This window comes from Myotis yumanensis, unplaced genomic scaffold (genome assembly GCF_028538775.1).
Source record: "Myotis yumanensis isolate MYYU_CA2020_CCGP unplaced genomic scaffold, mMyoYum1.0.hap1 SCAF_4, whole genome shotgun sequence".
Classification (NCBI taxonomy): domain Eukaryota; kingdom Metazoa; phylum Chordata; class Mammalia; order Chiroptera; family Vespertilionidae; genus Myotis; species Myotis yumanensis.
This window is the reverse complement of record NW_027223755.1, coordinates 102,912,593-102,925,127: the sequence shown is the minus strand read 5'-3', so window position 1 is coordinate 102,925,127 and position 12,535 is coordinate 102,912,593. Positions and strand designations below refer to the sequence as shown.

The following is a 12,535-nucleotide window of genomic DNA, read 5'->3' as shown; positions in this document are numbered from 1 at the left end:
GCCGGGGCGGGGCAATGATGCTGCCCATGAGATGAAGACAGGCCCTCCAGGGTGTCTGGGGGACCCTCCCTGCTCCCTCCCACTGCCAGCTCTTCATTGCACCTAGCGCCCCTCCATCCCTCCCCCCGCCCCCACCTGCTCTGAGATCCTCCTGCCTCAGCACCTCCATCAGCCTCTCCCCTGACAGGCAAAAGGGAGAGGTGGGATGTGTTCTGAGGACTCCTGCCTCCTCCCCACCCCCTGTAGCTCATTAAACTGCATGAAAAACTGCTCTGGACCCAGTGCACTTACCTGTGGGCGTGGCCAAGGCGGCCAGTGGGTGGTCCGTGCTGCTGGGGGAGCCCAGGCCCTGGGAGGGGGACCAGGTGGGATGGGCAGCTATGGCTGCAGCGAGGAACAGGGCGACCTGGCGGCTCTCCTGGCTGGGGTGGAGGTGACTCTGCTGCCCGGGGCTGGAGGCCACAGCCCGGAGGGCCGCCCCAGAGGGTGCAGACCGCCCCTCTTCCTCCTTCAGTCGCAGTCAGTGTGTCATGGAGGCTTTAATGACTTGGACGTGGCCGCATGCAAACAGGAGGTGCTGTGTTTCCATGGTCTCCGCTGCTCCCTCTGACCGGGAGGCGCCGAACCCCCATTTTCCAATGTGATCAACTCCTGGGACCAAATGAAGTGCAGCCTCATTTCCACACAGACCCTCAGTCTCCCATCCGGAGCTTCTCCCCAGCAGGGCAGACCTGCAGGGACCCGGGACCAGCCAGTCCCGCTCTTCCCCGCCCCCACCCTCTGGCTCCCCCAGCTCCCAGGTTCTGGTTGGTTGGAGGCAGCAGAGAGGAGGGAAGAGAGGGGACCCCCGCCCCCTCCCCCCCCCCCCCACTCCCCAGGCTGCTGTCCTGGCACTGGCGCCCCTGCTGGAGACACACCCCTGTGCATGGTCCCCTCAGGCTCTGCAGAGCCCCTCTTTTCTCCAGGGGGTGGGAGGGGCTCCCAGTGGACAGAGGAGCTTTAGTTTCAAATCCAGGGAGTGAGAAAGGGCTGTGGAGCTCCTCTTGCCCCAGGCAGTGACCTGCAGTTCCTGCTGGAGTAGGATTTGGGGGGCATGGCTGGTGCCCGGCTGGGGTGGGTCCCGCACCTGCAGGTTGGGGCCAGGACCCAGGAGGGCCTGTGGAGCCTGAGGCGGCCTGTGTTGTGGGTGAGGGGGCTCCATACCCTGCAGCGACAGGCTGGTCCCCAGTCTGATTCTACAATGGGGTGGCGGCCTTCCAGACCTTTCAGTGCCAGGACCCCTGCCTGCCCCCCCCCCCCCCCCGGCCCCCCGGGGGCCAGGGTGGAAAGCCCTCCTCTCTCACTGTGTTCTGGTCCTTCAGGGAGCCCTGGACTCTGAGTTAGGGAGAGTGGAAGCTCCAGGGCAGGCGGATCAGGAGCTGCGTCCCCCATGTGCCCTGGACTGAAATCTGGATTCCTGGCAGCCAGGAGCTCTCCAGGAAAGCCTTTTCCTAGGAAAATGAGGCCTGAGACTCAGCTAGAAGGCACCACCATGCAGATGGCCCCCCTTGGGGATCTGGTCTGCCCAGGGAGGGAGGAGGGGGTGACACAGCACAGCCTGGCCCTGTGCCCTCGCCCTTGGGTTTCAGGCACACGTTCTGCCTAAGTGACTGCCTGTCCATGGGGCCCTGTGGGTGGGCAGGTGCCAGATGGTCCACACACATCCAGGTCCCTGTGCCCCCCAGTAGGGTGTGGGCTGCCTGCCTTCCCATTGGGCTCTGGGGCCTGTGAGTCTTTGTAGGGCTTTCCTCCCTGGGTGAGGGTGTAGTCAGACCTTTAGTGTTCCTAGGAGTAAGATTGAGGGTCTGAGTGACTCAGAGGCCAGCGCTCCCAGGGGAGGGAGAAGGACCTAGAACTTGGTGTTGGAGGGAAGGCTGGAGTGAGACACGCCTGGACCTGGGGCTGTGTCTGCAGGCATGGCCACGGGGTGGACCCGCAGGGCTGTCTCTCCAGAGGATGAGAGGATGGGCTCAGGGCTGTTGCCCTCCCCCCACCCGCCCCCCTCTACTTGCCTGGAATCACCACCCTAGCACAGCTTCCTGGGCTCAGCAGTAAGGGAAGGTGGGCAGAGCCAGATGCCTGGGTGGAGATGGAGAGGCCTGTTGCCTATGGCTCTGAAATCTGTTCTGACTGAGCCCTGCACCAACATGGGTGGGTGACACTGAGCCAGCAGGGCTGTGTCCCCATAAAGAGACCCCTGCAGGCCAGGTCAGTGTCCATGGGGACCCTGGGGAGGGCCCACGGGCGTTGGCCTCTTCCCCTTGTCTGAGGTGAGAGAGACACCTTCAGGGCTTGGAATGGGACTCCATGCAGGGCCATGCCCTTCCAGGTGGACATCACACCTCAGTCACCACCAGGCTCTCCCCCTGTGTGGTGTCCTGGGGTCACAGTGACAGACCCCGACTGGGGAGTGTGGGCTTAAAACAACACAAATCCATCCTCTTACCGGCTGGAGGCCAGGAGCACCCAATCAAGTTGTTCTGGGGCCACACCTGTTCCCAGGCTCCTGCCTCCTGCAGCTGCTGGTGGTGCTGGGACCCTTGGTTGGGGAGGAACCCCTGGACCCCCACCCCGTCCTCCCCACCCATCTGTGCTCTCCGCATCCTCACCTCTTCCTACAAGGAACCATCATTGGATTTAGGGCCTCCCCCCCTCCACTCTGACCCCATCTGAACTAGTTGCATCTGCACTTATTTCTAAAGCAGGGCAGGTTCTGAGGGACCGCACTGGTCCACACTGACTCCCTCACTGGTGAGGTTACAGGCCACCAGGCTGTGTGCTCCTGAGAGGGGGAGCGCGCCCCTGAGGAGGCAGGGGCCTGGCCACAGGAAATCTTTAGGATTCCCACGGCTCAGCACCCAGGGGCCCCCATCAAAACAACAGGCCAGTGAGGGCCTCTGCCCCTCTCAGGGAAGCAGCGTGCTCCCCACCTCACAGTGCCCTCCAGCCCGTGACGCTGGCCACACAACAGGCTGCCGGCTCTGAGTGGTCCCAGCGCATGGACAGGGCTCTGCTGCAGGTCCAGCTGCACTGGCGACACAGGTCCCAGCAGACACAATGGTGGTAAAAGTATTGGTGATGGGCAATCCCCACGGGAGACAGGACAACGCAGACCCTGCAGCCTGCACTGAGGACTGTTCTTGAGATGTGAGTGACAGCTGGTGTCTCGGTTCATTGAGCTCCTTGTGTCTGGAGGCCAGGGAGCAAGACGTGCCACCATCTTGGTGGGACAATGACACTGACCACCAGGCAGAGGCAGGGCTGCTGTGTCACAATGGGGGGCAGGGAAGGTGAGGGCCCTTGCGTGTCCCTTGCCTCCCCCTCATCAATGTGATGGCAGGTGGACACGTGCAGCCACCAGGCCTGAGAAGTCCCTGTGACCAGAGCTCAGCCCCTCAGGGATGGGGGTCTGGGTCGTGCTACCAGGTAAGACCCAGAGTCACGGTTAGTAGCAAAGGGTGGGATCCAGGTGGACAGTGTAGGGTCCCTGTCGGCCTCAGTTGTGCCCTGAGCCTCTGCTTCCCAGTTTCCTGGGCAGGGACTCCTCAGTGGTACTTCAGCATCCAAGGCAGAAGACGGTGGACACTGCCGGACACAGGGGCGGGCCAGGTCCCCCTTTAGGACAGGACATGATGACAGTTCCTGGGAGGCCTGGCAGTTCCTCTGGCTGCCTTGCCCTGGCAGATCCCTCTTGGCTGGCGCAGGGAGAAGCAGGAGCTGGCACTGTGTCCCAGTGGGGGCCGTGGCCTGTGTCTCCCTGTGGGCTGGTCAAGGTTCATCAGCCTGCACTTTGCTCCAGACTCGCCCTCTGCCCAGCTTTGCTCTGTCCACCTGCCTCCCAGGTGCCTCTCCCTGACTTGTACCCACATGAAAGCCCATCTCTGTGCAGCTTCCGGAGAGCACCCTTCAGAGGGCAGTGTGCAGGGCCACAGCTGGTGGCAGTGAGGGTGGCCACAGGCCACGTGCCACGCAGATGGCATGCTCTAATCAGATGGTGGCGAGCTCCACGCTGCCTCACAGGGTTCAGCGGATTCAGGGGCTGCCCTGTGGCTTGAGGGACCCAGCAGCAGCTCTGGGGCTCTGCCTCCCTGAGCCCGTCTGCCTGAGCCTAGCCCTCTGGGACTTCTAGCAAAACTGCACCCTCTTGGCAGCTCTCCTTGCTCAGGCCCCCAACCTGGCTGTGCTTTGTGGCTGAGATCCATGCAGCCAGAGATGGCTGCTGCCCAGTGACAGCACTGGCAGATCCAGGGGAGGCAGTGCCAGGGCCCAGCAGCTCCTCACTGCCTACTGACTGTCCACCTGACCTGCTGTGGGCCTGAGAGAGGAGCAGCTCTCTCTGCCCATGGCCCAGCCAGGGGCCCCCGCCTGCCCTTCCTGTGCCCGGGGATGAAGGGGTGCAGAGAGTGTCCCAAGGAGGGTTCTTCCAAGTGAGGATGCCGCTGCTCAGATCCCGGCTTCTCCATCCCCACATGGGCCCCCGGCCTCTGGTGGTCTCACCCAGGCCCCTGCCATCCCCGCAGATGCTGTGGCTGCTGATCCTGAGCCTCCCAGGCCTGGGGTGCTCCGTGCCCTCTTTCACAGGTGAGTCCTGACTCCCTGTCCCCATCTTCTGCTCAGGCTGCCCAGGCCCCTCAGCGTCAACTCAGGTGGGCCTCCTTGGTTCGTCCTGGGAGAGACTGAGCACAAGGGGCCCTGCTGGGTCTCTGATGGCGTCCCCTGTGTTCCCAGGTCCCGCCTCAGAGAGGCATCAGGGTGGCCCCGTGGGGGCGCACAATGCCCCCGCTGGGAGATGGCCTTGGCAGGTCAGCGTCCGAAGGTACAATAAGGAGCTGGAGCTGTGGCAGCACCTCTGTGGGGGCTCCCTCATCCACCACCAGTGGGTGCTGACCGCAGCCCACTGCACCCAGCGGTGAGCCACACAGCCCGAGGCCCCCTGGCAGGGGTGGGGGTGGGAAACTCACAGAGGGCTGATGGGAGGGGGGCTGTGGGCAGGGCCCAGGGTCTCAGGGGAAGACACAGTTAGTGCAGCCCCAGCCCTGCTGCTGTGCCCAGACTGGCCCTGCCCCGGAGGCTCCTCTGAGAGGCTCCTGGTCCCTCTCCCCAGGGAGGACTGGGAGGCCTATGGCCTCAGGGTTCAAGTTCTGCAGCTGAGACTCTATGACCATGACACACTGACAAATGTGACTAAGATCGTCCGCCACCCCAAGTTCAACCAGAGCCTGTCTGCAGAGGGGGGCGCGGACGTGGCCCTGCTGAAACTGGAGGCCCCTGTGACGCTCTCTGAGCTCATCGGCCTGGTCCCCCTCCCACCTGCCTCGCTGAGGTTCCCTGAGAGGAAGATGTGCTGGGTGAGTGGCTGGGGTTACAGCAGCCTCGGAGGTAAGGCTCAGGGACCCTGCTGGGGGTGTGGACACAGGGCAGCCCGCTGGGGGTGTGGCTGTGGCTTTGCTGACAACATTTTATTCTCTGCAATTTGGGGGAATCCTCCACCTTTTTCTTGTGGCAACATGTGCATAACATTATACATGACATTGGTCAGTGCGCGGTTCAGTGGCGTTCAGCACGTTCACCATGTTGTGCGGCCTTAGCACCACCATCTCCAGAACTTCTCCTCCTCAACACGAAGCCTGGTCTCCATGACACGGTCACTGCCCCTCCCCAGGCTCTGCCAACCACGGAGCTCCTGTCCTCTTCTATGCATTTACCTGTTCTGGACGTTTCATGTAAATGTGAATCATGCAACCTGTGGCTTCCACGTGTTTGCCTTCTTTCACGTGGGATGATGCAGCCAAGGCCCAGCTGTGCTGTAACCTGTGTCAGAACCGCATTACTTTTTGTGGCCGAGTCACCTCCCACTGGGTGGAGGGAGCATTTTGTCGTCCTTCCTGAACGACAGACCGTCTCCACCTTTTGGCTGTTGTGAATCACGCTGCTGTGACCTGTGTGTACAAGCACCGCCAGGGAACCTGTTCTCAAGTCGTTAAAACATTTTCAATGACAGTTTCTATTCAATATTATTTTGAATTAGCTTGAGGCGTACAGCATGGTGGTTAGACAATCATATACTTTACAAAGTACCCCCCCCCCCCCGCCCCGGATATTTCCATACCCACCGGGCACCATCCACAGCTATGACCATATTATTGACTATATTCCCTAATCTGTACTTCACATTCCCTGTGACTGTTTTGTAGTTACCAATTTGTATGTTTTAATCCCTCCCCACTTTCACTCAGTCCCCCAACCTCCTCCCCTCTGGCAACAATCAGTCTGTCCCTGTATCTATGAGCCTGTTTCCCTTTTGTTCGTTTATTTTGTTCTTTAGATTCCACATATGGGTGAAATCATATGCTATTTGTCTTTCTCTGACTGACTTATTTCACTTAGCATAATGGTAATATTTCTTTTTTTTCAAGGCCCAGTAATATTTCATTGTATATACAGGCTGGGGCAACAGTAGGTTTAAAGTTGTTTATAAGGAAAATAATACAATACTTAATAAATAATAATACAAGAAGAAACTCTATATTTTGCCTACTCATAACCATAAGCCTACTTTTGCCCACCCTCCATGTACCACCGTATTGTTATCACTTGTCTATTGATGGGCACTTGGGCTGCTTCCATATCTTGGCTATTGTACATACGCTGCAATGAACATAGGGGTGCATATGTTCTTCCCAATTATGTTTTGGGTTTCTTCAGATGTACATCCAGAAGTGGAATGGTTGGGTCATAAGGCAGTTCCATTTTTAATTTTTTGAGGAACCTCCACACTGTCTCCCACAGGGCTGCACCAGTCTATGTTCCCTCCAACTGCATGTGACGGCTCCCCCTTGTCCACATCTTCACCAAAACTTGTTGCTTGTTGATGTATTGATGACAGCCATTCTGACAGGTGGGAGGTGATATCTCAGTGTGGTTTTAATTTGCATTTCTTTACTGATTAGTGACACTGGGCATCTTGTCATATGTCTGTTGGCTTTCTGTATGTCCTTCTTTTGCTATTTATATCTTATTTTCTACAATTTAATTTATTTGGTGACATTGGTTAACAAGATTATAGCGGTTTTCAGTGTGCGGTTCTATGGTACATCATCTATATCTTGCATTGTGTGCCCATCACCCAAAGTCACATCTTCTGTCACCTGTATTGACCCTTTTACCCTTTCCTCCCACCCCCTTTCCTCTGGTGACCACCATACTGTTATCTGTATCTATGAGTTTTGGTTTTTTTTCTTTATCTTTTTTGTTCATTTGTTGCTTCCAGTATTATATTCCACATGTGAGTGAAATCATATGGTTTTTAACTTTTTCTTTTTTTATATATAATAAATTTTTACCCTAGTGTTTTTTTAAATATATATTTTATTGATTTTTTTTTACAGAGAGGAAGGGAGAGCGATAGAGAGTTAGAAATTCAATGAGAGAGAAACATCAATGAACTGCTTTCTGCACACTCCTTACTGGGGATGTACCTGCAACCAAGGTACATGTCCTTGACTGGAATCGAACCTGGGACCCTTCAGTCCGAAGGCTGACGCTTTATCCACTGAGCAAAACCAGTTAGGGCGGTTTTTAACTTTTTCTGTCTGACTTATTTAATTTACATGATGTTCTCAAGATCCATCCATGTTGTCCTAAATGGCTGTATGTCATGTTTTCTGTTGGCTGAGGAGTATTCCATTGTAAACAGGTATCACACCTTTATCCAATCATCTCGCAAAGAACACTTCCGCTGTTTCCATCTTCGCCACTGTAAACAATGCTGCAGTGAACATAGGGGTGTATATACATATATTTTTTAAAGATATATTTTTATTGATTTCAGAGAGGAAGGGAGAGGGATAAAGAGATAGAAATATCAATGATGACCAAGAATCACTGATGGGCTGCCTCCTGCACACCCCAGACTGGGGACTGAGTCTGCAACTCAGGCATGTGCCCTTGACCGGAATTGAACCCAGGACCCTTCAGTCCACAGGCCAACACTCTATCCAATGAGCCTGACCAGCTGGGACTAAAGAGAGCCTTGCTGGGCAAAGTAGTCTTGGTTGTAGATTCTTGCTCTTTATCACTTTAAATATTTCGTGTCAGTCTCTTCTGCCTGAAATGTTTCTGTTGAGAAATTGGTCTTATGGGACCTCATTTGTTAGTAACTGTCTTTAACTTACTGATTTTAAGATTGTCTCTTGGTCTTTAACCTCTGCCATTTTAATTATAATGTGCCTTGGTGTGGGCCTCTTTGGGTTCATCTTGTTTAGGACTCTCTGTTCTTCCTGGGCTTGTATGTCTTTTTTCTTCACCAGGTTGGGGAAGTTTTAAATCATTATTTCTTCAAATAGGTTCTCACCCCCTTGCTCTCTCTCTCCTTCTGGTACCCTATGGTGCAAACGTTATGCTTTCTGTTGTTCCAGAGCAGCGGTCGCCAACATTTTAGGCCTCACGGACCACCGTTGGTGACCGCTGTCCCAGAGGTCCCTTAAACTATCCTCATTTTAAAAAATCTTTTTTCTTTTCACTGCTCTGATTAGGCATTTTCTGCTACCTTGTCATTTAAACTGCTGACTCGATTTTGTTCTTTATCTAATCTGCTATTGGTTCCTTCAAGTGTAGTCATTTCAGATCTCATATTTTTCATTTCTGACTGTTTTCTCTTATGGTTTCTAGTCCTTTCGTTATGCTCACTGTCTCTCTATTGCAGTCCTCACTGAGCTCATCCTCCTTCCCCTACGTTCCGTGAGCATCCCTAGGACCATTGTTTTGAACTCTGTATCTGGTACCTGGCTTGTTTCCATTTCATTTAGTTCTTTTTCCGGGGGTTTTCCCTGTTCTTTCTTTTGTTGCATGCTTCTTTGTCTCCCCATTTTGGCCGTCTCTCTGTATTTGTTTCTCTGTGTTAGGTAGATCTGCTATGTCACCAGTCTTGGTAGGGTGGCGTTTTGAGTACATGTCCTGTGGAGCTCAGTGGTGCAGTCTCCCTGATTCCCTAAGCTGGCTGCCCCAGGAATGTCCCTGGTGTGAGTTCTGTGAACCCTGCTGTTGTAGTTGAGTCCTGATAGTGGTTGGCTTGTGGTAGGCAGGATTGATCCTCAAGCTGACTGACTGAGTATTGACCATGATCACACTGTATGAGCTGCTGTGAGTAGGCTGACCCCATGAAGCAGAATTGGCGCCAGCAGGGTCTGGTGCCTGCGGAGATCTCCCTTTGAGTGTGCCGCTTGTGGAGCTAATTGGGTTGTTCTCTGCTGTGGGCTGGTTCTGGGGCCTCCAGGCAGGCACTGTGGTGCAGGTCAATGTCAGACACTGCCTGTGACCAATCCTGGGCTGTCTGTTAGACGCTACAATGTGATCCACAGTTCGTGGCTCCATCTACTAGGCCTGGGTGCTCATGGGAGGAGCCAAGCTGTATACTGAGGTGATTCCCAGCAACACCAAACCTGCGTCAGGACACAATAGGCCCAAAGCACCTCAAAATCTGCCTCTGCCTGCCAGTGGCCATTAGGCTCAGCCACTGAAAGTGCCTCCAGCTAAGCTAGGTGCCCCAGAAATGTCCCTTGTGTGGGTGAGGTGAGCTCTGCTGTTATAGTTGAGTTGCATGAGGTAGTTTCTCAATAAGTCATTGGGATGGGGCGAGTGATGTTTATCAGGTTTTACAGATTCAACCTCAGCGCTAGTATTGGGTCTGACACCACTCAACAAAAGTCTCAGGGCACACCAAGGCCAGCTACCACCACCACCCACCATCTACCACCCACCTGGGGTCTTCAAATCTTTGCAGTGGGGTAGGGTTTCTGGGAGTCGTCAGGGTGAGGCCAGTAGAGTTCCTCAGGATCACACAGATTAGGATTTGGCAGTGAGGAGTGAGGGCTCTGCACAGTGAAGCTAGTCGGGTGCCTGGGGAAAATAGCCCTCGCCTCAGAGACACACAACTCAGTCTCTCCCTGTGTGTCTCCAACAGCCCTGGAGTCTGTGCAGACCTCCTCCAGAGCTTCTGAGAAAGACTGTGTGGGCCCAGGCTGGTTGCAGCTGGCAGACACCCCAGCAGGGCATGAGCTTGGTCAGGCGGGATCACTTGGAGCCTGGAGTGGCGAGGGGGGAAAGGGGGGAGGGGGTATGTGCTTTCCTCCAGGCTGATGCCCTATGAAGCAGAGTGTTCAACACAGGAAAGATGGCATCTGTGGGCATGTGGGAGAGGGACTTAGCCCTGAACAATGGAGGCTGCCCCTCCAGCCCTCTCCCCAAAGTCATACAACCAATCTCTCCCTGTGTGGGTCCCGTCCACTCTGGGCTGCTGTCGCTCCGCTGGAGCCCAGTCAGGTTGAGTACCTGCCATAGAGATGTTTGTGCACTGGCCCTTTAAAAGGGCGTCCGGGTGCCTGGCAGTCCCCTGTCTCACTCTGGCAAGTGCAGTCCCCGCTGATGGTCACAGCCAGATGTTGTGTAGCTCCTCTTCCTGGCACTGGTGTTCCAGGCTGGGAGCTCAGGATGGGGTGGAGACCCCTCCCTTCTCAGAGGGGACCTTTGCAGCTGAGGTGTCCCTCCTAACTCTCAATGCAGCCCTTTCTGTGTCTCCACCCTCCCTGTCTGTCTCCATGTGGCTTCTTCCATGTGTCCTTAATGCTGAGACCTCTTTTCAGCCAGTCTTCAGTTGGTTATTCAGGTTGAGTGTCTATAATTTAGTTGTGATTCCGATTTGGTCCTGGGAGGAGGTGAGTGTCACTTCCACCTACTCTGTCTCCCTCTTGGATCCCTGTTTTCAGTTCTTTGGGGTACAGACTAGGAGTGGGAGTTCTGGGCCATGTGCTAATTCTACATTTGGTTACTAGAGGGGGGATTTCCTGTTGAGCCTACATGTGTGCAGAGCTGGGGTTTCATGATCAGATTCATGGACACTGAGGACACAGGTGTTTGCTCTGCAGGTGGACAGGCCCTCCTGAGGCTCTGCCTGGGTCCTCCCACGCTCTGTGGGGGTGTGTGGACCTTGATTGTCCTCCTGAGGATGAGCCAGTCTGGGAGCGAGAGGCAGGTCCCTAGATCAGAATAAAAACCCAACCCATCAGCTCAGAAGTGTTTCCTGCCTGTTGTGATGCATTCCTCTGGGATGAGCCCTGATCCCTTGCTTTTCAAGGAGAACATTCCCGGGGTCACTCTCTCCTCAGTGCCCGTCCTCAGGCCTGTGGAGCCCAGACTCTTCCTGATGAAGTGCTGGGTCCTAGAACTGAATGGGTTTAGCAGTGGTTCTCAACCTTCCTAATGCCGCGACCCTTTAATACAGTGCCTCATGTTGTGGTGACCCCCATTTCATTGTTACAAATTGAACATAATGAAAGCATAGTGATTAATCAGAAAACAATATGTAATTATATATGGTTTTTCTGATGGTCTTAGGCGACCCCTGTGAAAGGGTCATTCGACTCCCAAAGGGGTCGCGACCCACAGGTTGAGAACCGCTGGTTTAGTGGATGCTGTGGAGCTCAGTCCCAGGGCCAGGTGTAGCTGCAGACCCCAGGGTCAGGGCCCACAGAGGGACTCCCTGTGCCCTTGGCTGCTGGCCGGGGTGGCCCAGAAGGAGTGGAAAGAGTACCTTGTTGTTGGGAAGGAGCAGAAACCTGGACCAGCCCTGGTTCTCACCTAGCCCCTCCCCACAGCCCCCGCTGCCCCGGCCCTACCAGCTGCAGGAGGTGATGGTTCCCATGGTAGGGAACAGGGTCTGTAACCAGCGCTACCAGAACTCTTCCACCAACACTGGCCAGATCATCAAGGATGACTTGCTGTGCGCTGGGAGTGAGGGCCAGGACTCCTGCCAGGTGAGCCCCACCTGCCCCGTCCTCTGTCCTCCGTCCCCTCCTGGCCCAGGGAATCGGGACTCAGAAGCTCCATGCAGAGGCCCGTGTGGAGATGTTCATTGAGTCCTGCCTCTCCCCACAGGGTGACTCTGGGGGCCCCCTGGTGTGCAGCTGGGAAGGCACCTGGGTCCAGGTAGGGGTCGTGAGCTGGGATACAGCTGTGGTCATCGCAACTTCCCTGGGGTGTATGCCCGGGTGATGAGCTTCATTTCTTGGATCTGGAAGTATGTCCCTCCGCCCCCTGGATCCTAGATGAGGCCAGGCAGGGGTCCCATGATGGGGAGACCCTCAGTCTTCCTTGTGGACACCCCTGTTCTTTCCCTATTCCAGCCTCACCCTCCCACCTCCTCACCCTCCACAGTGTCAAGAGCCTCCTGCCCTCAGGGTCCCCTCCTGTCCTGACTTTAGGGTGGCAGACACAGGAAATGCTCTCAGGCTGGTGTCTCTCACAGTAGGGGGGCCAGGACAAGGAGCCTGGACCCATGGCCTCCTGCTCACCCTCTGATTCCTATTAAACTTGGAAAAGCCACTCCAAGCCGTGGCTGTGATTGTGGCATGGACTCATCATGGCGGTGACTGAGGGCGCAGTGGGGGCCTCCCTGAGAGTCCCCGGGTCCCAGGTCTCCGTGTTCTGGTGTGAGGAGGTT

At 55.5% G+C, this 12,535-nt stretch overlaps 1 pseudogene; it reads left to right on the top strand.

Moving 5' to 3' along the window:
* Positions 1–4,472: 4,472 nt before the first annotated feature.
* LOC139009518 (mastin-like) lies at positions 4,473–12,140 on the top strand (annotated as a pseudogene).
* Positions 12,141–12,535: the final 395 nt, after the last annotated feature.